Source organism: Talpa europaea, assembly GCF_964194135.1.
Source record: "Talpa europaea genome assembly, chromosome: 2".
NCBI classification, from domain to species: Eukaryota; Metazoa; Chordata; class Mammalia; order Eulipotyphla; family Talpidae; genus Talpa; species Talpa europaea.
In genome coordinates, this window is record NC_140068.1 from 27,878,882 (window position 1) to 27,905,364 (window position 26,483).

Consider the following 26,483-nt stretch of genomic DNA (forward strand, 5'->3'; position numbering starts at 1 on the left):
TCTAGAACTGTTAGAGAATAAGTTTCTGTTGTTTTAAGTCACCCATCTTGTAGGAATTTACTATGATAGCCCTATGAAACAAATATACTAAATAAATTCCACCAAGTAGGAAACCTTATGCCTCTTTGATTTCTTAAGACACTGATCTGGTCCATATACTGGGTGCCATGAAAAACTCTTCTCTTTTACCAGACCTAGAGCAAACAGTGGATAAGAAACTGGTTTAGGCATGATGTGAGGCGCTCACTACTTGGATTACACAATGAAATCCAAGGTCATACCATCAGCGATGGAGAATTATGCACTTTTTGGAAAACAGTGTCTGGTGGTATCCTGGGCCCTGGTAAAGAGGAAACACTTGACTATGGAACAAGAGATATTACATATGGAACTGCCTGTCATCAGGTATGTTCTACTAGGTCCAATGAGTTATGAAGTCAGGCATTGTTTGTTTTAGAAATCTAAAATAATGCGAAAATGGTACACTTGGATTAGGTGACAAAATTAAAGTGTAAACAAGACACTTGAGCAGGGATCCTGGACTTTCTTATAACCCACCATGGCTCATACTGATGGCCACATGGGGAGAAAGTTCAAATACAAACAATTGAAGAAGTAGAAAAAAGTCTGAGCTTGGTTTACAAATAGGTTAGATTACTTTATCACTTCATTTACGAACAGCATGATGTAATTTTGGAATTTAAAAAAAAGAAATGGATAACACAGGACATGAAGTTTGGTTATGGAGCATTCATTGTTAAAACAATGATGAGTCCATGGGAAATTATTATATCACTTTTGAATGTTTGACATTTTCCGTAAGAAATAGTTTTGAGGGCCTCCCCGGTGGCGCAGTGGTTGAGCGCTGAGTTGCAAAGCTGCCCGCAGCCTCTGCAGCGCCGGTTCGATCCCCGGCTGCTCCCCGGCCACCAGAGGAGGGTCCCGCATGGCGCGCAGACCTCTCCTGCCGCCCGCTGCTCCCCTCAGCAATGTACTTCGGTCCTTCTGCCTGCTCTGCTCCCCGCTCTGGCTCTGGCAGATTCTCTCACCCTCCCGCGCTTCTGACTGTACCCAGTGCTTGTATAAATAAATAAATAAAAATAAATCTTTAAAAAAAAATAGTTTTGAATTTCAAGTAAAAGTAACAACGGGTATGATAGAAAATAAGCAAGTCCTCATTTTAGTGCCACAATATTAAATCTTTAATATGAAATATAAATTCTTAAAATGATATCCCATATTTTTCCATCATCAAGTCTACCAAAAATTTACAGTAATGAATAGCAATGGACTGGAATGTTGTGGTAGTCAAAGGACTATTTTGTATGTAAAGGGTCGTTTTGTGCCTATCACATTGGCAAGATGCCTACTGCTGAACTAAACCGTAAAAATGAATAATGTCTTTATGTTCAAATGAAAAGCCCACAATATCTTTATTGTCCTATCACTACAAATGTTCAATTTGCAATCCAGTTTCTTTCACATTTTAGTAGAGCAAATCTCTTAATTATGCAGTCACGTAAGTCAAATCATAACATGCTAAAGCTCAGAGAAAACTGAAAGATCATATGCTCTAACTCCTGTATCTTACAAATAAGGAAGCAGGATCTTTGAAGTTCCCTAAGCATTACTGACACAGCTGAGACTAAAACCTGAAAATTCTGCCTCCTGGCCGTGTGTTTGTTTCACTACCTAAAATAAAGCATAATACTGAGATAGTGTTCCTTACAAATCCAACCTATTCTGACTGTTACTAATGCAAACTTTCCCAGTGAGTACTGAAGGAAGCTTTGGGCCATCATACTCCTTTCTGATAACTCTACCCCACTGTTTTCCTAATGGATAGTGAATGCCTTAAGGAGACTTTTGCATCTGCTATTGTTACTGACCTTGATTACCTAGGATGTCCCACAGGGCCTGACATACCATAAGCAGTTAATAAATACTCACTGGTAGGTAAAGGAAAAGGCAGATCTATATATATCAAAAATTGCAAAGCTTTATCTAGAAGCAAAATATTGTCAACTTTCTGATTAGTGGAATATAGAAAAACCAAACCAGGAAACAAAGAAAGACAAACTTAAATGCTAACCCTTGAAAACTGACTATTAAACTGAAGCATCCAAGAGGTGGGGAAGGGTACAAAGATGGAAGGGAGGTAATGGACTATAGCGGTGGACTATGGGTGGTTTGGTTGTGGGTGCCCTACAATGGTGATACCAGATGGAAAGACTCCTAACATTACCACAATATAAAGATTAAATTATTATTTTTTAAAAAACAAAATAACAGGGGCCTCCTTGGTAGTGCAAGGAGTTAAGCACATCACTATGAAGCTATCCGCAGCCTCTGAAACACGAGTTCAATTCCCAGCTTGCCAGGGAGCTACCCACATGGGGAAGCAGACCTCACCTGTCTCACCTGCTACTCCCCTCAACAGTGTGTTTCAGTCAGTCTGCCTGCTGTGTTCCCTGCTCTATCTCTGGTGAATCCTCTCACCATCCCCACACTTCTGGCTTGTACCCCAGTTCTTGTATGCATAAATAATCTTTTTTAAAAAGCATAAAATAGAATTATGATTTATAGGAACAACATCTTTTATCATATTATCCAACATTATCTTATTTTTATATCAATGCAACTCTATGATTATACTTTTTTACCCAGGAACAAGTTTTATCAATTACTTTTTTCCAATAACTTCCTGTTTCAAAATTTTTCTCACTCAAAAATCATTATATCTACATAACTATGTAATTACATAGTATTATATATGCATATGTGTGTGTATAATGGAACCAAACAGGTATTATCTTCACTATGTCAATAGGTTTTAATTAAAGCTTGATTATATACATATACAAAAATTGCCACTTTTTAATCAATGAAGTCACAGAGGTTGTATATGTCTAATAATAGATATAATTAAGTTTGGGGCACTATTGATAGCTGCACTTTTTCTTTGTTTTACAAACAAAACTCACTTCTAATAGTCCAGCTTGATATATGCATTATGTAAAATTCCTCTTGATTTATGCAAGGCTCACAAAAATCCAACAAATAACTTTGCTTAATTTAAATAATGAAAACATTGATATGGTAATACAATGTATTAAAGTTTCACAGAACATATACTAAGTTTTAGAATATATACTAAAATCCTATCATTATTTCACCCAAATAATTAGAAGTTCTTTTTAAGAGGAAAATTATTTCTGAAAGTGCCAAAGAAATTTTTTTAACCTAGACCAAATTCATTTTCATGCCTGAAACAATCTATGAAACCATTTTAAAGACTTGATAATTAATTATGGTAAAGAAATTCTTATCTTTCATATTTTATTTATGAGGAGAATTTATTGTTCCTATGCACAGTATCATTAACAACATAGGAAAGCTTTTAAGTATGAACACCTTCAAGTAAATCCAGTAGAAACATTTTACCTTGGGATAAATAAATTACAGCAATAATAATAACTGATTCTTGTTTTTGTGAGAGCTCCATAGTGCACCCTTGTGGTAAAGTAATAAACTACAAATGCAACCTTAATTTCAGGGCATAAATGACATTTGCCTGAAAGAGCAAATGTGAGTTATCTGTTTGGCACCTTCAGGAAATTCCAGCCGTTGTCCTACCTGGGCAATGGGAAAAATGTTTAGTGTGTGTTTTGCTTTGTGAAAGTTTAAGGCAAAAAGATAATCTCAAACTAAGTTTATAAGAGAGGGCAAACTAAGTTTATAAGAAAGTGATGTTGATTAATATCAACATTGAACAGATAGCAGTGAATTCATACACTTCAAATCTCTTATTCAAATTTCCATGTTCTATCATAGGAGAAAATGTTATTTGAACAATGCTTCTTAATTTCCATCAATTTGTCAAATCTAACTATAACTCTCACTTTTCTAAACTGATCATGAGAAACCCTTCTCCTGTTCAGGATTGAATGTTTTATTCATGTTATCTGACATAACAACATAACACAGTTATTAGTTAGCATTAATTATTTAATTAGGAAAACATCACTGTATGCACCTTTGAAAAATAAGACAACAACAAAGAAAATTAAAATACAGGTTGAATTTAATCCTTGGACAGCAAATTTGAGATTCTGAAAAGTTAACTTTCAAAAAAGTAGTTCTACACACATATGCTTTCTGCGAATCTCTCTGAGACACAGGAGGGCATCTAATAACAAAATTCATTCTAAAATGGTCCTTATTTTTCCTGATAATTTCTAGGAAACTCATGGTTAATTCAGACAATTTTATACCAAAGAGAATTCTTGTAAAGGTAAACAAGACATGTGTACAGAATATTTATATCAATATTTTTATAATAGCAAAAATCTATGAACAATTGAAAGCACATAAATGGATAATAATATTATTGTATTTTCAAAAAGTGCAATAATGTCAAATAATAAATTGATAAATATACATACAACAACACTATAGGATATAAGCAAGCTAAATGTAGTAGGAAAAGTGAGGCCAAAAAGTTAAAAGCTGAATAATATATTTTATAAGTCAAAAAATTAAAACAATAGAAAGGTGTCAAACAGTGGAAGTGTGCTGGGCCCATAAAAATTAAAACAATCTACTTTAAAGGATAGTTAGCTTTAGGGCCTCCCCCCTTGGCGCAGCAGTTGAGCACTGTAATGCGAAACTGCCTGCAGCCTCTGGGGCGCCGGTTCATCCCTGGCTGCTCCCCCCACCACTGGAGGAGGGTCCCGCATGGCGCACAGACCTCTCCTGCCGCCCGCTGCTCCCCTCAGCAGTGTACTTGGGTCCCTCTGCCTGCTCTGCTCCCCGCTCTGGCTCTGGTGGATTCTCTCACCCTCCCGCGCTTCTGACTGTACCGAGAGCTTGTATAAATGAATAAATAAATAAATAAATCTTTAAAAAATAAAATAAAATAAAGGATAGTTAGCTTTAAATAGATAATATTTTTAAAAGTAAGAAAATATTTATATGTGATCTGACAGGACTAGAGGATAGTAAGAAATAGGTAGAGGGCATATAGATCATTAGATTTCTAATTTCTAAGTAGGGTGTTAACTGGTATCTATTATATTACTGTTTGCAAATAAAACTAAAAAATTAGGCATGTAAGAGACATTGATGAGGGTATGTGTTAAAACAAAGAAAAACACTAATCCAATTCAGTGTCCCTGGGGTACAAAAAAAGAAACAATAGGAAGAGAGACAAATTTTAATTAATATACCATTTTCAAGAAAGTACAAAAAATATAATAGGTATGCAATACATTTTAGAACATTGAAGATGTTCTAAAATTTTGTCTTTAGCTATCTACATACAAATAAATCAGGAAAAGTCAGGTTTTTGATACACTGCTCACTAGGATGTGTCCCTAAATCAAGCACAGTCTTGCATAAAATTGAACTTAATATTTACTAACAAATGGATATATGATTCAAATATTAAACCCAGTCTATAGTCAAGCAGGCCTCCAAATTAAAAGCAGGGAAAATAATTTCCCAAAATATCAACATACACATAGATTCAAGTAGTTTAATTTAAAAAAATACCTTTGAAACATGTTTCAAAGTATAGTTTTATATGTCAATAATCAACATTATAGGGCTTTTGTGAGAATAACTTTGGGGGTAGGGAGGAACTTTAAGTCCTATTTTTGTCCTTTGATTTAAAAAAATATAAATACTACCTTTCCTTTCTTGTTGAATAATTTCTGCTTGGTGGTTGGTAATAGGACTAGGAATTCTGCCCACCACCAGTCAAGACAAATAGCCTTTGCATCCTTAGAGAATCTGGTGTGTTATGAGAAAAAGCCAAGGCAAGAGGAACCTGGAACATGTGATAGGCCAGCATTAGTAGAGAGGATTTTAAGAAAATGCCAGCTGGCCTGGGTAAGAAGTAGAAGGACCTTTCCTGGAATAAAATTGAATAATTATGCCAACCTTGTATTGGGTGAAATCTGGCACCAAAAGTAGAATCCTGGAGGAAGGCCAGACTCAGCAGGAGTGATGAGCAAAGGGAGCAGGTGGAAAAACTCCATTGCAAACTTGAGTTTTGAAAACAGTCATACTAAAAGCTATTCATTATAAATAGAACTAGCTCAACTATATAAGTATGGATAGCATAATGTCATTAGTTATTTGGTTTTAAAAACAAAACATCACAAATGTCCAGGATTAGTATATTTTCAAGTCTATTCACCCCACACCAATCACAAACAAATATACACCAAAGGAAATGTTTGTTTATATTCCTGTTAAGTGGTAGGCACTAAGTCAAACCTAGAGAAATCAACTTTATTTTTTTAAAGATTTTTTATGCATACAATAGCTGGGGTGTAAGCCAGAGGTATGGGGAGGGTGAGAGGATTCACCAGAGAGAGTGGGGAGCAGAACAGGCAGATCCACTGAAATACACTGCTGAGGGGAGCAGTGGGCAAGATAGGAGAGGTCTGCTGTGCCATGTGGGTTGCTCCCTGTCTGGGGATCGAATTTGTGCTGCAGTGACTGTGGATTGCTTCATAGTGCTGAGACTTAATCCCTTGTGCCACCAGGGAGGCCCCTAGAGAAAGCACACTTTAAATGAAGAAGTAAAGGGTATGTAGAGGGTAGCAAGGGGAGAGGGACAAGGATGTATGACTATCTAAAGATAAGATGTGAGGTAGTCTCAAATCTTTGAAGATCTTCAAATCTGGTGTATGAATGCATGAACTAGAAGATATTGGATTTGAGGGATGGAGGGTAAATTTAAACAGAAGACCCCTAAACTATATTGAGATTTTCTTAGACATTTTCTTAACATTCTACATGTTAAATGCTATCAGAACTAGGAAGATTTTTAGTGTCGTTCTTGATCAACTATGTATTTTAGAGAGTTACCCTGGTTGTAACTAAAGGAATTTCTTAAGAGTGAGTGAAAATAGAAGATGGGAGAGAAGTCAGGAAAAGTAAAAAATGTCCAGGTGAAATAGAATTGTTAGGACTTTTACATGTGGTCAAGAAGGAGCAGAAGGGACCAATCTTTACCTTCCTACTTGAAACAACATTATAAAAAGGTAAAATAGAGTAAGGTTAGCCTAAAAAATAAACTGTTCAGATGTTTATTACCCTTATGTTTTCTAGAGGAGAATTTTAGATTAACATAACTCCTGTAAGTAACTGTAGATTCTCCAATAAAATCATCTGGATATTTGTTTTCCAGAAGCTTTTTAATTACAGATTCAATTTCTCCAATATTTACAGAAGCTTTCAGATTAACTATTTCATCTTGGGGTAGGTTTAGTGATTTTTGGTATTTGAGGATTTGTTTTAGTTCATTGTAATTTGCCAATATCCATCTCCTGACTTGGATAAAGTGCTGTGCAAGATGCCACCATAGCAGAAGCTGGATGGTGGGTACACAGTCCCTCTGTACCCTCTGTACTCACAACTTCGGATGAGTCTACACATTTTTTTTTAAAAAAAAAGTTAAATGAAAAGAAGTTTGTCTATCTTTCTAGTATAATGGTGAATAATTTATTAAATTGTAGAAGTAATTCAAGTATTTCTATGAAAGAACTTCTACTATGTGACTTTCAGGCTGCTGTTTCTTTGATTACAACACTTTCTGGTTTGAAATGTCAAAAAGCAAAACTAAATCTCTGTCTTTTCCATCTCATACTTAATTTAGTAGAAAAAATCTTTCAATATTTCATCTATACTATAGTAGGTAGTGTACTGTATAATTGTATTAGCTAAGCTCTTTCAAATTGGTAGGAATCATAAGAAATGCTGATGTTATCTCAGTTGATAGGGATTTATTTTAATTATAAGCAGTATTTCCAAGACTTTACAGACTGATTTTTAAAAATGGAGATATATTTAATTATGAGTCATCAAAATTCTCCTATCTGCTTAAGCGGAAATAAGCTCCTCTCAACTCATCATCCAGGTTTTTAATTTTTTTTCTAGAAGTATTCAACATTTGTTTCAATTAGGTTTAGAAGCCGGTCTGTCAGCTGCAGTCATCGTGTCACACTTATACACATCTACAGCTCTCCTTTCACTCTCACAAAAGTTATATTCCCCTGCCTGCAGTAACCCTTAGAAAAGAAACACTACCTCCATTAATAAAAACTCCAATGTCTCAAAGTTAAAGCACTATAAAGGATGAGAAGTAATGTGTTCAATGCAGATTTCAGAAAAATAACCTCTTCACTAACATTAGACTCTGTTTTGTCTGTGCCCATAGATCTGGCTCAGCAGGCCCCTGCTGCAGTGGCTGGTGATGGCTTGATAGTGCTGAGACTTTAACCCTTGTACCACCAGGAGTTCCAGATGCACCAGATTCTTAGTGTTCTATCAGAAGTGAGCATTTTGAGGCTTAGCCAGTATAGTAAGTTAGTAACATATTGTCTCTTCAACCAGTTCCACAAGATTAAAATCTCCCTTTCAAATCCTTGAACACCTTCAGTTGGAATGTTAATTGGTGTTCCCATTCTGGAAATAGTATGGAGATTCCTCAAAAGTTAAAAATAATAATTTCATGTAATTCAATTATCTTCTTTCTGGGTATTTACCTGAAAAATATGAAGACATTAATTAAAAGAGATATATGCAGTCCCATGTTTATTGCAATACTATTTTCAGTATCAATTGTTGGAAACAACCTAAGTGCCATCAACTGATGACCAGATAAAGATGTGGTGTGTGTATACACACACAAAAACATATATACATACATATACACATATTATACATATACACACACATATACGCAATCATATTCCTATAATTATTTTTTTAAAAAAGAAGAAATCCTGCAATTGGCAACAACATGGGTGCACCAGGAAGGTATGCTTAGTGAGAAAGCTTTTAGTGAAAAAAGTCAGATGGAGAAAGACAAATATCATATGATTTCACCCATATGTAATACATAAAGAAACAAAACAAATAAATGTAGTCAATAAAACAAAAATAAACTTCTAGTGTGTAAGACCAAATTTGTGGTTAGCAGAAGCAAAGGTGGAAGGGGAGTGTTTAAATCATGTAAAAGTGGTTAAGTCATGTATGGTGGATTAAACTTTTAGTGACCAAAGAAAAGTAGATCCAGATGTTGATTTTTAATGATACATATCTTAAACATATATAATGCTATAAACCAATGTTATTTCAGTAAAAAAGCAAAGGAACCACTCTGCCAGTGTGTCTGATACTCAAATACCCTAAGAGAATATCTGGAATTGTTTATTTAATCACCTATTATCCCTATTTGGCAAAATTCACATGGCAACTAATCAGCTATCTTTGGGTCTGGCACTTACCCCTGATATAATCAGCCATAAAAAAAAAAAACTGTCCCTAGATAGTATGCTAGTTGTGCCAAGTTCCCAGAACATAACAAATTCTTCTGCAATTGAAAATTTGGTAGCAGATGGTCACATTCAATATCTCAAGTATCTTAAGTAAGTACAAGAAGACTGTGTAGCCCATGGAACAAGCTTGGGAGTCAGAGAGATCAAGGTTTCTACCATGCATGCCTTTTACCTACAAATATGGGTTAACAGTTATGTCTTGCTGTGTAAATATTTGTTGATTGAATACTTGATGTCATCTATGTCTCAATTTGTTTATCTTTAAATTAAAAAAAAAATAGCAATACTCCTGTTATAGAATTAATGTTTAGGTCTCTCTAAAATTCTTAAGTTAAATCCTTAATACTGAATATGGTGATAGTAGGACCTCAGTCATTTGGATGCATTTAAGTCATAAGTGTAGAGTCCTCATAAAAGTCATCTGAATCTAGGGCTTCCCTTGGTGGCGCAGCAGTTGAGCGCTGGGCTGCAAGGCTGCCCGCAGCCTCTGCAGCGCCGGTTTGTTACTGGGCCTCCTGGCGAGGGTCCCACAAAAAAAAAAAAAAAAAGTATCTGAATCTTGTCAGAAGAGATAAGGAATTTTGCTTCCTTGCTCTCTGTATCCTAGCACATGAGAATACAAGATACAAGACAGTCATTTATAAGCCGGGAAATGGGTTCTCAAATGGATGATGCAGGAAATGTATCATCCAGCATCTTCATCTTAGATCATCTAGTGCCCATAACTGTGAGAATAAGTGTTGTTTCACCTACTTTCAGTCTATAGTACTTGCTATAGCAACCGAACTGACTAAGATAATCGATCAATGAATGATAAATATATTCTTAACAATAAGCTATAAGCAGGTGCTTCATGAAAAAAAGAATACCAAAGTCAGATCAAAATTACAGATCTTTTTAGGAACATTTATACTAAGTACTATTCAAAGCACTTGACATAAAATTCTTCAATTCTCACAAGAAATCTATGAGGCAATTATCACTGTTATCCCCATCTTGTGGATGAAGGAACTTAGGAACAAAAAAATAATGACCCAATGTGTCTCGCTTGGTAAATGACAGAGTCGGGATATGATCTTGGGTTGTCTGACTGCAGACCTTGAACTCATAAGCAATCCACTAAACTACCTTGGAAAAAACTTTGAAATTATTATGCAAAGCAGATTTCTTCACTAGGACATATGAGAAAGATTAGTACTACTGTAAGTGCACTGAATCTACAACATGGGATAGTTTATACTTATAAACTATAAATTGCATTTATCAGGCCATAAAACCCCTTTTGTTTTCATAAATCATTCCACAGGATATTCTGGAGACTTGCTTGGGAAATGGTGTTCAGGCCAAAAAATCCATTCCATAAAAATCAGTCTCATTTTTCCATTACAATCAATGCCCACTTATTAAATTCCTAAAATTTGGAAGTGGGGGAATTTTGTGCATGACCCCACCATTGTGCATTTACAGTATATTTAACATAAAGAATACATAAATGAATTGACAGAAACCAGTAAGAGATAAAATTCTAGGAAGCTAGCATTGGAGATTTAATTGTTTATTCATGTATTTGTTTGTTTCAGATACATCAGTAAAGAATCAGTAAAGACATCAGTAAAGCATGCTTGCTTTTGTGCTCTTAAATGTTCTGGAATGGCACTCCAAAACCACTACAGAGGAGGCCTTAGGTGATATGAGGGTAGAGGAAGAAGTGGATGATTAGGGCAAGATAAAGGGAAAGGGAACTACGTGGGTAGCTGAGACTATGAAGCAATGACACTGGTGTGAACTGTGGGGTATACGTGAGGCATAATTTCAGAGAAGGACCTTTGTGTTTGACTCTCTTCAGTTTCTTTTCCATGATAACTCGTGCTCCCCCAGGTACCTCTTTCTTTCAAGCCATGCACCAGGTAAAATTTCTGTTTTCTAAGTTTAAGTGAAGCCCATGGGAAAAGAACAAATTTAAAGAGACAAATTATAGGTCCGTTTTGTCAATGACTGAAAGTGTGGTAAGCTTTGTGCCAACATCTTTTCTGCTGTGAAAATTGCTAGGTTGACTACTTGATAAAAAATATGCAATAAATATTGATTTAAAATATGTAATAAAATATACAATAAGGCCATATTTTTAAAACTGAAATATAAGGAGATTAGGCTAACAATTCTTAATATTTTCATGGTTATATTAATGCTATAAAATGTTAGATCATATGTCTGTTCACTAAAAGCATATGTACAATATATCTACCACTTCTAACATTGGATCAAAATTAATGTGATATTTATGAACATGTGACTTTACTGAAGTTATAGTACATCTTACATACTTTATACCCACAACACATAGCTATGTGTTATACTGCAGATGCTAAGCTCAATAAATGTTTGTAAATTGAGTAAATTAATGAATGATCAAAGTAAAATCCTTACAAAGCCAAATGAACATTTGTCTTCTTTTGCATGTCTTCTACTTTACATAAGGTTTCTAAATTAACATTTATATTTATTTCTACAAACTTAAAATCAACTAGAGCTTCTATGTATGAATTTCTCATATCTCTACAAAAATCTCATACATATAATATGTTATTAAACTCAGTTTCAAAAGTTCATTCTTTGGAATTTTGTTTTATTTACTTAGTTCAGTTCAATATGCTCCATAAATTATTCAATCTTCAAAAATATTTTTTTATTGCTATAAGATTGAATCAAATCAAGTTCTCTATTCCTCATGCAGACTGTTCATCTTAAACCTTTATATTTAATATTTATAAGTTTAAAGTTATTTATTATTTCAAAATTATATAAATTTTCTTACTAATAATTCAGATGTCAGTCCAGTCTACAATATAGCGTAGAGAAAATTAAAATGTTTTGTAAGAAATAATTTCTTCACATTAATCATTTCTTATCCTTCATCAAACCTAAGCACTAATAAATGAGTAAATTTAGAATAATATATAGCTTACCACAGAGAAATATTTTTAATGAAAGAATAAAATATTTTATGGATTAATAACTTCACAAATATAAATACACACAATCTTACATTCATAATTTTTATCACAATATATCACATATTATCAATTACCAAAAAAAGATAGAAAATTAGAGGCTTTTATACTATAATAATCTAAAATATATTTTAACTTCCTATTTACTAAACTATATCTAAGGCTTAATACAAATAGAATAGTCAGTAAGTCCAGAAACGTATAAAGTTACTTAAAAAATAATTTTATGGGGCCTCCCTGGTGGCGTAGTGGTTAAAGATGGCTCTATCAAGCTATCGACAGCCACTGCAGCATGAATGCGACTTCAATCCTCGGCTGGCCAGGGAGCAACTCACATGGCACAGCAGCCCTCTCCTGCCTCGCCCACTGCTCCCCTCAGCAGTGTAGTTCAGTAGATCTGCCTGTTCTGCTCCCCACTCTCTCTGGAGAATCCTCTCACCACCCTCACGCCCTGCACCTCTAGCTTACACCCCAGTGTTTGAATTCATAAATAAATAAATCTTAAAAAAAATTATGATAAAGTTGATGTTTATCAAGTTAAGATTTTAAACAGTGCTTTAAGAATTAATTTACTACTTAGAAATCAAATCAAATAAGTCTTTATCTCACATAATAACCTAAAATGTTTTTTAGGAGTTCTGCTCTTGACCAAGATTGAACAACAAATACCCAACTAGCACTTTTGCCATCAAAAATTAGAAAATTGACAAAAATACATGAATTAACATAGATATAGGAAACAGGTCATCTTACTTCGCCCCAGATTTCTCTCTGGAACCATAGTCCAGACCTCAGTCCATGGAAAAAAAGCCAAATAGAGCACAATACTTTTACTTAATAGAAGGGTGAAAATATGTACTCAGGGATGTTGAGGTGACTGGAAATTTTAGGGTAGTATTTTACAGAGGAGTATCAATATAGAAAAATAGCTCCAGAGCTACACACAGTAATATTTTTGATTTTTTTTTTTGCTAAATATGTGGGAAATTTGTATTAAACTTCAAAACATTGCTGGGCAAAGTTTTGAAACAGCCAAAGAAATTGGGAGATATACCACATTCATGAATTTATAGACTCCATATTGTTAAGACAATCCTCCACAAATTATCTATAGCTTAAATATAATTGCAATAAAACAGTAAGCTTTTACAATAATTATTACTAAGTTGATTCTAAAAGTATATGAAAATGCAAGAGATCAACAAGAGCCAAAATAGATTTTTAAAAGGACAAAATCACAGATCAAAGTAACAAAATACAGAATACTTAGTAGACCTACACATGTGTAGTTCATTGATTTTTCGCAAAGATTCCAAGATGGATTTATGGTGAAAATATATTGCTTTCAAGAAATTGTGCTATTGCAACTAGATATAAATATGAAAAATAATATACTCTTTGACTGTTACCTTACAACATATAAAAATCTAGCTCAAAATGGATTATAGATGTAACAATAAAACTAAAACAATATTTACCTTAAGAAACCATAAGACAAAGCCCATGTGGGGGCCTCCCTGGTGGCACAAGGGGTTAAGCACTGCACTATGAAGGTGTCCGCAGCCTCTGCAGCCTCTGCAGCGCGAGTTCGATCCCCGGCCGGCCAGGGAGCAACTCACATGGCGCAGCAGACCTCCCCTGTCTTGCCCACTGCTCCCCTGAGCAGTGTATTTCAGTCTGCCTGTTCTGTTCCCCACTCTGTCTCTGGTAAATCCTGTCACCCCTCCCATCTCTGGCTGGTACCCCAGCTCTTGTATGCATAAATAAATAAATATTTTTTTAAAAAAGCAAACTCATGTGATTCTAGAGTAGGCAAAGATAGTAAAAAAGATAAAATTATCATCTATTTAAAAAAATGGCAAATTTGACTTCATTAAAATTCAAAATTTCTCTTCACAAGACACTATTAAAAAAAACAAACAAACAAACATAAAGGCAATCCACAAACTAAAAGAAAGGTTTTCAATGTATTATTTTGAAACTGATTCTTCTCCACAATATATAAAGAACTTTTTACACATCAATGTTTAGAAAACAAAGCACCTTCCCATGAAAAAGGGGAAAAACCTGAATCAAGTTACACACATAAGAGCACATATTAATGATCAATAACTACATGAAAAAAGCTCAAAATGAATAGTAACCAGTTCAATGAAAATTAAAACCAAAATAAACTGCCATTGTACTAAAGATTGGATTCTCCTGTCCCTCAAAATTCATAAGTTAAAATCTAATTCAAAATGTACTGGTATTTGGAAATTCGGCGTTCAAGAAGTGATTGGGTCATGAGAGTGGAGCCCTTGTTAATGGAATTTGTGCCTTTATAAGAGACTCCAAAGAGCTTTCTTGTTCTCTTGCTCTCTTTCTGCCAACTCAGTACACAATGAGAACACAGCCATCTAGGAACCAGGAAATGGGCCCTTGCAAATCAGTAAATTTGCTAGTACCTTGACCTTAGACTTTCCATCCTCTATAATTATGAGAAATACATGTCGTTGTTTATTAAATTTTTAATTTTTACACCATTGTTCATTTTTAAACAATATTTGCTTCCCCCCACCCCCTCAGATTGAGTCCCCATAGAGTTTCCTTCCCCAGTGCACCCGTGCACCATCACCTCAGTCCCCTCTGCTCCTTCCTCCCTCCCTCTGATCCCTCTCCCTCCTCCTCCTGCAGGCTGTCTCTGATTTATAATTGTCTGTTTTTGCTTTGTTATGTTTTGTACTGTTATTATTTATTTACACTGATGTCTTATGTGGTTCCCCTATATTCCTGCTAAAAGTGAAACCATCCGATATTTTTCTTTTTTCTTCTGGCTTATTTCACTGAGCATAATTCTTCTAGCTCCATCCACGTTGCTGCAAATAGCATGAGTTTATCTTTCTTGATTGCTGAATGATATTACATTGTTTATATATACCACATCTTCTTGATCCAGTCATCTATTTTTTGGGCATTTAGGTTGTTTCCAGGTTTTACCTATGGTAAATAGTACTGCATGTTTATTAAATTTTTTATAAGGTAGTGTTGGTTTATATCACTGCTGTTATTTTGAAAGTACAGGATCCCCCCTTAAGTTGTTGTTACCATAGCAACCCCACCACCAAAGCACCTGTAATCCACCAGCAATTCCACCCCTAGGTATGTGCCTGAAGAACACAAAAACACTAAATCAAAGGAAAAATTGAACTCCCGTGTTCATTGCAGCACTACTTACAATAGTGAAACATGATTCTTGTTTAAGCCATACTGTCTATTGTATTTTTGTTATAGTAGCCTGAAATAAGACATGCTACATCCCAACAGTTTTTATAGATGGCAAACCCCTGAAACAATCATATAATACTAATAGAAGTGTGAAAGGATATAATCACTTTGAGCTTTGAGAGACTCTTTGGTAACTTTTCATATAGGTGTACATGTACCAATGCAACCTACTAATTCCATTTACAGTTATTTACCCATTTGAAATGAAAATATATTGTGTATTGCCATATCTCCCTGAGTACACTGATCTCATCTGAAATGAGATTATGTTTACCTAAAGGAGCTATAGATAGATGATAGACAGATGAATTGATAGAAAGATTTTTAGTATCAATTAAAATGGCTAAAAAATAGGACAGGAAATGTCCATCAGAAGGTAAATGGTTAAACAAATTTTGGTAAATTCACGTAACAAAATACAACTCAACAAAAACAAATATAGCAAACTACTGATCAGTACTACAATTTACCCTAACAATTTTAGAGTAAGCAGAAGATCCAGACACAAATGATACATTATATATGAATCCGTGCAGGAAAAATCTTATAGGGATAGGAAGTATCAGTGATTGCCTGTGGTCAGGTAAAGAGAATTTATGTTCAAAAGGAATTGTTAAGAAAAAGAAAATCCAGAACTTGGAAATATCAATAGGCAAATGGAGGATTGCATGTCCTTTCACTGTCATACTAGAGCCTTTTTTATCTGGTTCATCTAACAAGGATTATGAAACACCTAGGGACACATATGTTTGATTACATTATTTTGCAACTCTGGATAGATAGGTGTTGGTGAGTGGAAAACTGTTAGTGATGCAGATTTTTCTGTTTCCACAGCAACACAGATTAATTTGTCCTGTAGAGATGCAAATGATTTTTATGCCATAGAAAACTTCACAGATACTGTAGCGTACTGAAATTTTTATGTGTAATTTAGAAAACTTAATCTAGCATGTTTTCTTTCATTGTTATAAATAGTTTTATCTAACCTATAGCTTTTTTTTATTAAATCAGTTTTACCATCCTGCTAGGTCCATCAATAATGAGTTAAATACATCTTTGATGTATACTATTTTAAAAAAATAGCCATCTCCAAACATTCCTGTGGCTTAAAATATTCAGATTAGCAGCTCAATCCCCAGTGCCCATTACTGCAAATTCACCTACCTTGCCTCAGATCCTGTTTAAGTGCTGACACTTAATTTCTAGATCCCGTCACTACTAACAAAGTCAGGGAAAATATCTGACTGGCAGCATCTCCTGTGGTCATCTCCTGTCTATAGAAGGCAGTCACCATAGGGTTTCAAGGACACAGGAGCTCAATGTCTTACATTGATTAAGTGAGGGTGATCTAGGTTTCCTTAGAATATACAGTGTATGTGGCCCTCCCCAGTGGCGCAGCGGGTTGAACGCCTTGCTGTGAAGCTGTCTGCAGCCTCTGCAGACAGGGTACAATTCCCAGCTGGCCAGGGAGAAACCCACATGGCATGGAAGCCCTCTCCTGCCATCAGTCTGTATGACTGTTCTGCTCCCGCTCTGCCTCTGGTGAATTCTCTCACCCTCTCGTGCCTCTGACTGTACCCCAGTTCTTGTATAAATAAATATATCTTTAAAAAAATAAATTTCCACTCTTAAAAAAAAGAATATGGAAAATGCACAGGTCATAGATGATAAACATTCTAAAACTCCTATTTCCTTAAACTTTTTGATTCCTTCCTTTACACTAAACTAGGTGAATTCTGGCACTTAACCTCTTTCAATAAAAATTTAATTAACCAAAAAAGCAAGTCACTAAAGCTATTCCAGCTATTCTACATAATGTATGAAATCTAGAATGTCTAATAAATTTACCCATTTAAAAAAGTTAGGGCCTCCCCTGGTGGCACAGGCGGTTGAGCATCACACTGTGAAGATGCCCACAGCCTCTGCAGCACTGGTTTGATCCCAGCCGGCGGGGGAGGGTCCCACATGGCGTGGCAGACCTCCCTCCCGCCTCGCCCGCTGCTCCCCTGCTGCTCCCCTCAGCAGTGTATTTAGTCAGTCTGCCTGTTCTATCCCCGGCTCTGTTTCTGGTGAATCCTCTCACCCTCCCGCGCATCTGGCCTGTACTCCAGTTCTTGTATAAATAAATGAATAAATAAATAGATAGATAAATAAATAGATCTTTAAAAGAAAAAAATTGTTTAAAAAAAAGTTAGCCAATCTAGTGTTATAGTCTATCCTCTTTGGTCTAATATTCTTAAAATGCACTCTCTTCATCTAGTATCTGCAATATATATTAGAAAAAATGGTTGTAATTATTTTGGTAAATGAGCTCTTTCTTCCCTGTTCAGACTGTACCTGCCACTCTGAAACATGTTTATAAAAACTTACTGTTTCAGGTCGAGTTTAATAAGGGGAGCTTGAGATGTGCGGTAGGTAAGATAATCCCCCCTTCCATGAGTTCATGTTCTAATCTTGAGAACTTGTGAATATGTTATCTTACTTATCGAAGAATTTTTCAAATTTGGTAAGTTAAGGATTGTCCTAAATTAATCCAGTGAGTCCAATATAACTACAAGTTTCCTTAAAAGTGGAAGAAGGAAGGCCTCCCAGTGGCGCAGCGGTTGAGCGCTAGGCTGCAAAGCTGCCCGCAGCCTCTGCAGTGCCGGTTCGATCCCCGGCCATTGGGGAGGGTCCCACATGGCACAACAGACCTCTCCTGCCACGCCCGCTGCTCCCCTCAGCAGTGTGTTTCGTAGGTCTGCCTGTTCTGTTCCCCACTCTGGCTCTGGTGAATCCTCTCACCCTCCCGCGCTTCTGAGTGTACCCAGTGCTTGCATAAATAAATAAATAAATCTTAAAAAAAAAAAAAGTGGAAGAAGGAGGAAGAAAGGGAATCCCATGTGGTGGGATGTGAGTAGGATTTGACCTCTTTGTGGTTTTGAAGGTGGATGAAGGAAATCATTAATCAAAAAACGCAGGAAATCTGTAGAAATTGGAGATGACAAGGAAATAGACTCTCTTAGAGCCCTTACAACTAGAGCCCTGTTGACGTGACTTTAGCCCAATGACATCCTTAGTGAACTTGTACCCTAGAGAGCTGTAAGATAATATATTTGTATTGTCTTAAGTCAATCAATTTGAGGTAATTTCTTACAATAGTAATAAGAAACCAATACAGAGTTAACAGGCATCCCATTGATAGGCAACTGCTTTAAATGAGAATATTATGAGACTCAAATAAGAGATGGGTCGTATCCTCAGAACTAGAAAGAAATACTCTTTCTGTTGGCAAGGGAGTCTCTGAAAGGCTCCATTTGGAGCAATCAAGTCTCAAGGCCTACTCCTTCTGTATCAGTGGCCAAGTCACATCAAGTCATTTAGAACATCAGGATATGTAGCTCACATTATAATTTTGCAAACTGCTCAATTAAATTTTAAATCTAATTTGCCAGCAAAATTGTCCAAGAAAAATACATTTTTTCAGGACAACCATAAAAAAATTTCTAGCATTATTGGGAAGCATTCTTGCTTCTTGGGACCTAGAAAATTTGGGGTTTGTGGCTTACTTTCTTAGGTTAAGTTTTAGAATTGTTCTTTCAGGGGGAAAAGCTGATTGCTATAGGAACCCAGCATGTAGGATATTTACATAGTTTTTACAGGGAATGTTTGCACTCTGGCACACTATTGTATTTTTTAAAGTACCACACTCCTTTTTAAAATGTAGTTTAAGGGCCTCCCCGGTGGCACAGCGGTTGAGCGCTGGGTTGCGAAGCTGCCTGTGGCCTCTGTGGCGCCAGTTCGATCCCCGGCTGCTCCCCGGCCACCAGAGGAGGGTCCCACATGGCGTCCAGACCTCTCCTGCCGCCCACTGCTCCCCTCAGCAGTGTACTTCGGTCCTTCTGCCTGCTCTGCTCCCCGCTCTGGCTCTGGTGAATTCTCTCACCCTCCCACGCTTCTGACTGTACCCAGTGCATGTATAAACAAACAAACAAATAAATAAATAAAACATGCCTCTATTAAAAAAAATTAAAAAAAAATAAAATGTAGTTTAAAAATATTGCTTCCCCTAGCAATAAACTATCCTATATTTTATGAAACACAGACATTACAATCAAAAAGCATGTATATTAAGAAAAATGACATACAAATTTGAAGAACTATAAAACTATATATGTCTGTTATTTTTATATTTTCTATTATCTTTTTTAATCATGCTTTTGCTATTTTGGGGGGGGGACCAGTATGAAAAGCATCAGTGTGTTCAATAATTGTAGCTTTCTCATTTCTGCTCTCAGGACCAAATAAACAATGACCCTTTCCTGCTAATTAAAGGTTAAAAAATTAAAAATTTAAAAATCAATTTAATTTTCAGAATTCAAACTTTTCATACTGATTTAAAATCCAGCTAAGCCAACTAAGTTAGGAAAAGGCCCCTACCTTTTCTCTATACTAGCAAATACTGAAGTCATAGACTTTGTGATATAACTGGCATTCTTTTAAACTAGGGAATTTTTAGGCCACTCCCAGTTCCTAAATCCGCTTGAGTAGTCATTGTTTCTGCCTGTCAAGCAAGATAGTTGTTAGCCTCTGTGAATATTTTCCTAATAGCTCCACCAATCATTTTTATCTCTGCTGTCAACCTGCGCTTTCATTAGCAAGTGTGAAAAATGCTCATAAAGTCACATAAAGGAGTACTGAACCAATTCAGTCTTTTGGAGGAATTTTTACTTATATTCAATGAGAACTGTGACACAACTAGGGAAGAGATGGAAATCATTACTGGCCTAATATTATTTCTCCTTCTCAATAAAATAGTAATGTTTATTCTTCCAGGTTTTCAGGCCAAAATCATGAAACCATCTTAGCTTTACTTTCTCTCATATTGCATATCTAAAACATCAGCAAAGCCTGTTGGTTCTACCGTTGAAATATATTGAGACTCTGACCCTTCTGCAGATTCCACATCAGTTTAAACATCATTTTTTCCCTGCCTTCTTCTGACAGCCATACAATGCTTCAATATTAGTCACTCTGTAGTTTATTCTTTACACCACACACGTTTGCCCTTCCTCAATTCAAATCCCTCTATTTTATGGATATTTTATAGACACATCCAAAATCCTTATTAAGACCTACAAAGCTCAGATGAGCTGGTCCTGACAACTTCTCAGATTTCATCTCCTCTCGTGTCTCAGTCTTCCAACCACACCACTTCTCTGTAATTCCACAAACATGTGAGCAAGCTCTTCCCATGGTCTGAAATAGTCTCTCAGATAGCACCCTTGTTCATGCTCACTTAATCTATATCTCTGCTTCAGCGTTACTTCCTCAGGCAGGCAATCCCTGACATGCTAAATTAACCCCTGGGGAATACTCTTTCCTTCCTCACTTTATTTTTTTTTTATTAGTACTTACAATCAAACACACACACAGTCAGACAGAGAGACATTGTAAAAAGCTGACACATGTGTATACATTTTAAAATGGGTCTGGGATTCCACAGTAGAAAAAAATCCCTTATTGTCTTGTTTATACTTGGCCAAAGACCTTTGGATAGGCCAAATGACAATTGTTTCACTAGCCATTGTCTTAAAAATCAGCAGACATCTGGATCACAAAGACTAATGCTTGTACATGTTTTATGGGAGAATGGAGAATAGAGTAAGTAAACATTATGTAAAGTTCAGCTTAGTCAAACAAGTTTAACCTTGTCAACATTGATTAACTTTTCTTTAACAATTTTACTCATCTTTCTCTTTTTGTAAAATAAAAAATGCTAACTTTTATCACTTCTTGGGACACAGTTTAGGTTCTACATAAATCTGTATACCCTGCATTTGCCTTCTTAATGTTTTCTTGAATTTTCAGGTTAACAATGTGTATAGGTGTGTGTGTGTGGAGGGGGGGGTTGTACAAAAACTTTGTCAGCCTAACTATAAAGCTGTAAGTTCCAACAATATTATAAACTTAATGAAAGCAAAGAGTTTAATGACTACTCTATGTCCAGAACCTAGAATAAAGTCTGGCACAGAGTAGAAGCTAAATGAATTTTTTTAAACAAATATGTGAATCTCTACTAAAAAACGATATAATCCTGGTAAGGGTTTGTATATTTTTGAAAATATAGTGCAACTGAGGAATCAAGGGAGGGGGGTGAAAGCAAGGATGAGAGGGATCACATTGAGCTAAGGTGGTGGATTGAGAGTGCTTTGGTGGTGGGTACATGCTGGTAATAACACTTGAAGGGCATGGGAGGGGCCTATGTTCCCAAAATACACACAATGATGTAAATGAACATTATCTTCATAAACATTATAGCTAGCCCTCCCCCACCCAACCTGGTTGACACAAGGGGTTGAGCATTGGCTGTTAAGCTATCCACAGCCACTGCAGCATGAGTTCGATCCCTGGCCAGGGAAGTGACCCACATGGCGCGGCAGACCTCTCCTGTCTCACCCAATGCTCCCCTCAGCAGTGTGTTTCAGTACATCTGCCTGTTCTGTTCCCCACTGTCTCTGATGAATCCTCTCACCCCCAGCACCTCTGGCCTGTGCCCCTACTCTTGTATGCATAAATAAACCTTTAAAAAATTATAATTAATAAAGAAAAGCTGTATTAGGATTAAATATTTTTTAAAGCTCAAGATGCAACTTAAAAAAGAATCTTTCAAGATTCTGACATCACATTGAGGGTCATGAAGTAATTTGCATAGTGAGCATTGGGATGAATCCTTTTGATCTGACCAGGTAGTTTCTGAACTGAAGCTTCTGAAGTTTCACCCAAAAAGCAGGTGACTTGAATTGAGACTGACAGATCTCAGTTACCTAACAATGCTCTTTTTTTTACTACTTGTAAACAACAGAAAAGGGAAGTGTGCCATTGCTGTCTGCTGCCCCCTAAGATCATCCTCCTAGTTATAGGAAACTGGTGAAACCACAGTTGAAACTATAAGCGTTGGATGAGATTGTCAAAAGCAATTATTAGAGCAAGAGTTCTGAAAGTTTTTTATCCCTGGTTAAATATTCCAACAGTATGTTCCAAAATCTAAATAATAAAAGACAAAATCTGTTAAAATACTGGTAAAACTCTACTGATATCACCAGTTGTCAGGAAGCATTAATATCAGGCAATGCATATTTGAGTATTTCAGTTAAACTAAACAAGTTTAAAACAAAGGAAGGAAGGGTTAAGGAATCCATGTGCATTTGTGAAGTGAAATGGTAAATCATTACTCTCTCTAAGATATCTTTATGAGGTGTGTAGTAATGAGATAGACTAGATGAAATAAATTGGGAGCCAATAGGATAAAAGATGCCATCGTCCTATTTGAACAGGTGGAGTAAAAGATGAGCTGGCAGGTCACTGCCTTACAATCCCGTTTAAACAACAAAGACATCATACTTAGACAGAAACTGCAATACCCAAAGGAGTGATTGTTTCATAGTTTCCGGGGTGGGGGCGAGGGGTAGTAAAAGCCCCAATCAAAAGTGACCAGAGTTTCATTAGCATGCTAGAACGCATACTTCTGGGTGAAGATTTAAGATGTTCATGAAACATGCAAGGTATGGAGAAGGCATGCAACCCATCTGTGCATGCCCCAGTATAGCTCCACCCAGAACATGTTGTGACACTGCTTGCCTCTTCCCTGCCCTGGGAGACTCACCCCTTAACAGCCCCTACCTAGCTCCCTTTAGTGAGTGAGGCTGCAAATTTTCTCTTCCAGTTCTGCCTCCCTTGTGCACAGCTTAATAAGACCCTGTCTGAATGCTTGTTTGTCTTGCCTAATTGCTCAATTCCTTTATAAAGGATTGGCACCCCTGAAAGAAACCCCTGGTCATCAGCAGTAAAACCTGATGCTTTAGAAAGATCAATGCATTTGAAAATGGCAGACATGGGTTCTAATTTCAATTGCTCACCTAATTTCCTGAACAATGTGGCAAAAACTGAGTGTAAATTGCCTCATTTTAAAAAATTATATTAAACGTAAGATTCTTGACGAAGGAAAAAGGCTATCAGAACTATTTTGAGGACTTGATCAACACACAATCCCCTGTAGTCTCCCACTTCTTCACCACGATGCTGAACTCCCAGCTTTGGGGAATCACACCAGTGGTTAACTATAGTTGCTGGTTGTTTTCCTCAAGTGTGCAGGGTGGAGAACAAAATGATTGAGGACCACAGGGGAGAAAAACTCCTTTTCAACTCTAAAATCTAATTTGTTGTGCAGAAATGAACCAAAAATAAATCTTTACAATATACAAAGTCATTACAAAGCTACTAATCCCAGACTAATTGTCAGTGTTCTTGTGGAAATCATCTATAGTTGTTAGCTAACTTCCTGGTCTGGAAACTTCAATTGCAAGAATTTCCTGATTGTCAAGGTAACCAGTGTTTTTTGGCTATAATTTTAAATCACTGCTGTCTAATGAAACTTTTTTATGCTTAAAATACTCATAGAAGCTTTCTTATTTTATTTGAAAACCATTTGTAGTACGTTTCTTTATTCCTTCTTCTAAAAATTATATCTCTGAGAAGGCCAATCTCAAATCTAAATTTATACAAGAAAGGGTTACCATTAGTTTCAAATGCCAAAAATGATCAACTAATTAGATGATTTTTAGGTAGCATTTTTTCATTGTTGTTCTTAGTTCCAATTCTGTTCTATGTTATTTTCCAATTTACTGCTTACTTTAACAATGGGGAAGCTATGGTAGCACTCTGTTATCTGTTATGTGCAGATAAAAAACACTGGTGATATGAGTGATTTTATAGTTTCATAACTGATTTTAACTGTTTTTATTATGATTTTTCACTAAGTTTTAGAATACAATCACAATAATTTGGAAATAATAATATGAAATACAAAATATTCTTAAAAATTATTTTCAATACTTTAAACAACAAAATCAAGTAGTTAAGACTTGGTATTAAGAATACCAAGTAAATAATAATACTATTACTTTCACACTATATATTGGACAAAGAGCCAATATCCAAGATATATAAAGAGTTCAGACAGCTCAACCAAAAGAATACAAATAACCCAATCAAAAAATGGGCAGGAGGGCCTCCCCAGTGGCGCAGCGGTTGAGCACTGGGTTGCAAAGCTGCCTGCAGCCTCTGCAGTGTTGGTTCCAACCCCCGCTGCTGGGCGAGGGTCCCACATGGCCCGCAGACCTCTCCTGCCGCGCTGGCTGCTCCCCTCAGCAGTGCACTTCGTCAGTCTGCCTGTTCTGCTCCCCTCTCTGGCTCTGGTGAATTCTCTCACCCTCCCACGCTTCTGACTGTACCCAGTGCTTGTATAAATAAATAAATAAATCTTAAAAAAAAAAAAAAGATAAGCTCTTACCATTTGGCACAACATGGATGGAATTAGAGGGGATTATGATAAGCAAAATAAGTCAGAAGGAGAAAGGAGAAAGATTATATTAGTTATATTTGGAATATAAAGAAACAAAACAAAGGGTCAAACAAAGCCAAACCAATAACATATCGTAGAAATCTCACATTAGAACTGCAGTGGGAGGGGGAGCGGAGAGGCCGCCTAAGGTGGAGGACTTTCAGTGAATTGGTAGTGGGTGCGGTTGTGGTAACAATGACCTAAGAGAGATACCCTATACCTCTGCATCATATACAATCATATGCAGCATTGTACATTAATGTTACTTCATTAAAAAAGAGAAATGATATATGCTATTCATATACTGAAAACCACAAATATTTTCTGAGAAAGTCTAAAGGAAATAAACAGAAAACTAGGCTATGTTCATGGAGGAAACCAACCTTGTGAGAGGTGGTCACAAGGGCAATTTTTCATTTGCAACTCTGGTTCACTTAGGAATGAGATTCTGCTTCCTTCTCCTAGCTCCCTAGATAATTTCCATCAGCACAGCAACAAGCTATAAAAATGCTTTGTAGTCCAGATATTTAAAATATCTAAAGTATTGTTGTTCCCTCAAGTAATTTACAAGATTTAAAAAGACCAAAAGTTAAATCCTTTTCTGGTTCATAAGCATGATAATTGGGTATTCACGCCATTGTGTGAGATGTGTCTCCCTTAAACCTTGTTACGACATCAGTACATTACCCCTCTGTCATGAAAAAAAAGAAGTAAAAGTAAAAAGACCAAAATTTTCTTGATTCTGGCAATGAAATGTATATATTAATTTTTACAGTGTTGGCCCTAAGTAAAATAAATATCTCACAGTAGGTGTTCATCTATTTTGTCTATTCAAAAATTCCTTTATGAAATCAAATAAAAATCCCATATCTAGGAAGAAATCCTATTTCTAACAATGAAAGTCAACAGATTGATTTCAATCTTGAAGATTATCATAAACTTGAAATCAATCTGCTACCAACTTAAATGCAAGCACTGTTTTCAATAATATGTCAAGGACAAAATGAACTATAATTAAATTTAAATTTAATATGTATTTGATCAGATATAATTAGCATTTAATATGATGTTGAAAACTTTTTAATGATGTATCTATTATGTCATACTGAAAGGTACCTTCTGAATAGGAACTCAACTAGAGTGAAAGATCTCAATGCTTTATAGACACAATTTTTCAGTACTAATTTACTAAGGATATTGAAAATTGGATAACTGGTGAGCAATTCTCATTAAATTTAAATGGATTCAGCAAACTAATAGAAGGCATAAGTTCCCTGTATAAGATTGAGCAATTCCTAAACAGTCATCTCATTTGATTCTGAGCAGCAAATAAATATATTCATGGATGAATGTAATTGTTTTAAATGATGCCATTAGTAAATTAAAATATAAAAAGTAGTACTTCTATATTAAATGTTCAGTATGAGTAGTCAAGAGTAGGTATTTAATTTAGATTTAGTATTGTAAGAC

The 26,483-nt window shown here is 35.8% G+C and overlaps 1 pseudogene across 1 annotated transcript in view; it reads left to right on the forward strand.

Moving 5' to 3' along the window:
• The first annotated feature begins 289 nt into the window (after positions 1–289).
• LOC311186896 (heterogeneous nuclear ribonucleoprotein D-like) overlaps positions 290–26,483 on the forward strand; it is a 76,715-nt pseudogene continuing 50,521 nt past the window's right edge. The window contains exons 1-2 of the transcript in view: positions 290–405; positions 4,243–4,294. The product of the transcript in view is annotated as a heterogeneous nuclear ribonucleoprotein D-like (transcript). The remainder of the gene's footprint in view (positions 406–4,242; positions 4,295–26,483) is intronic.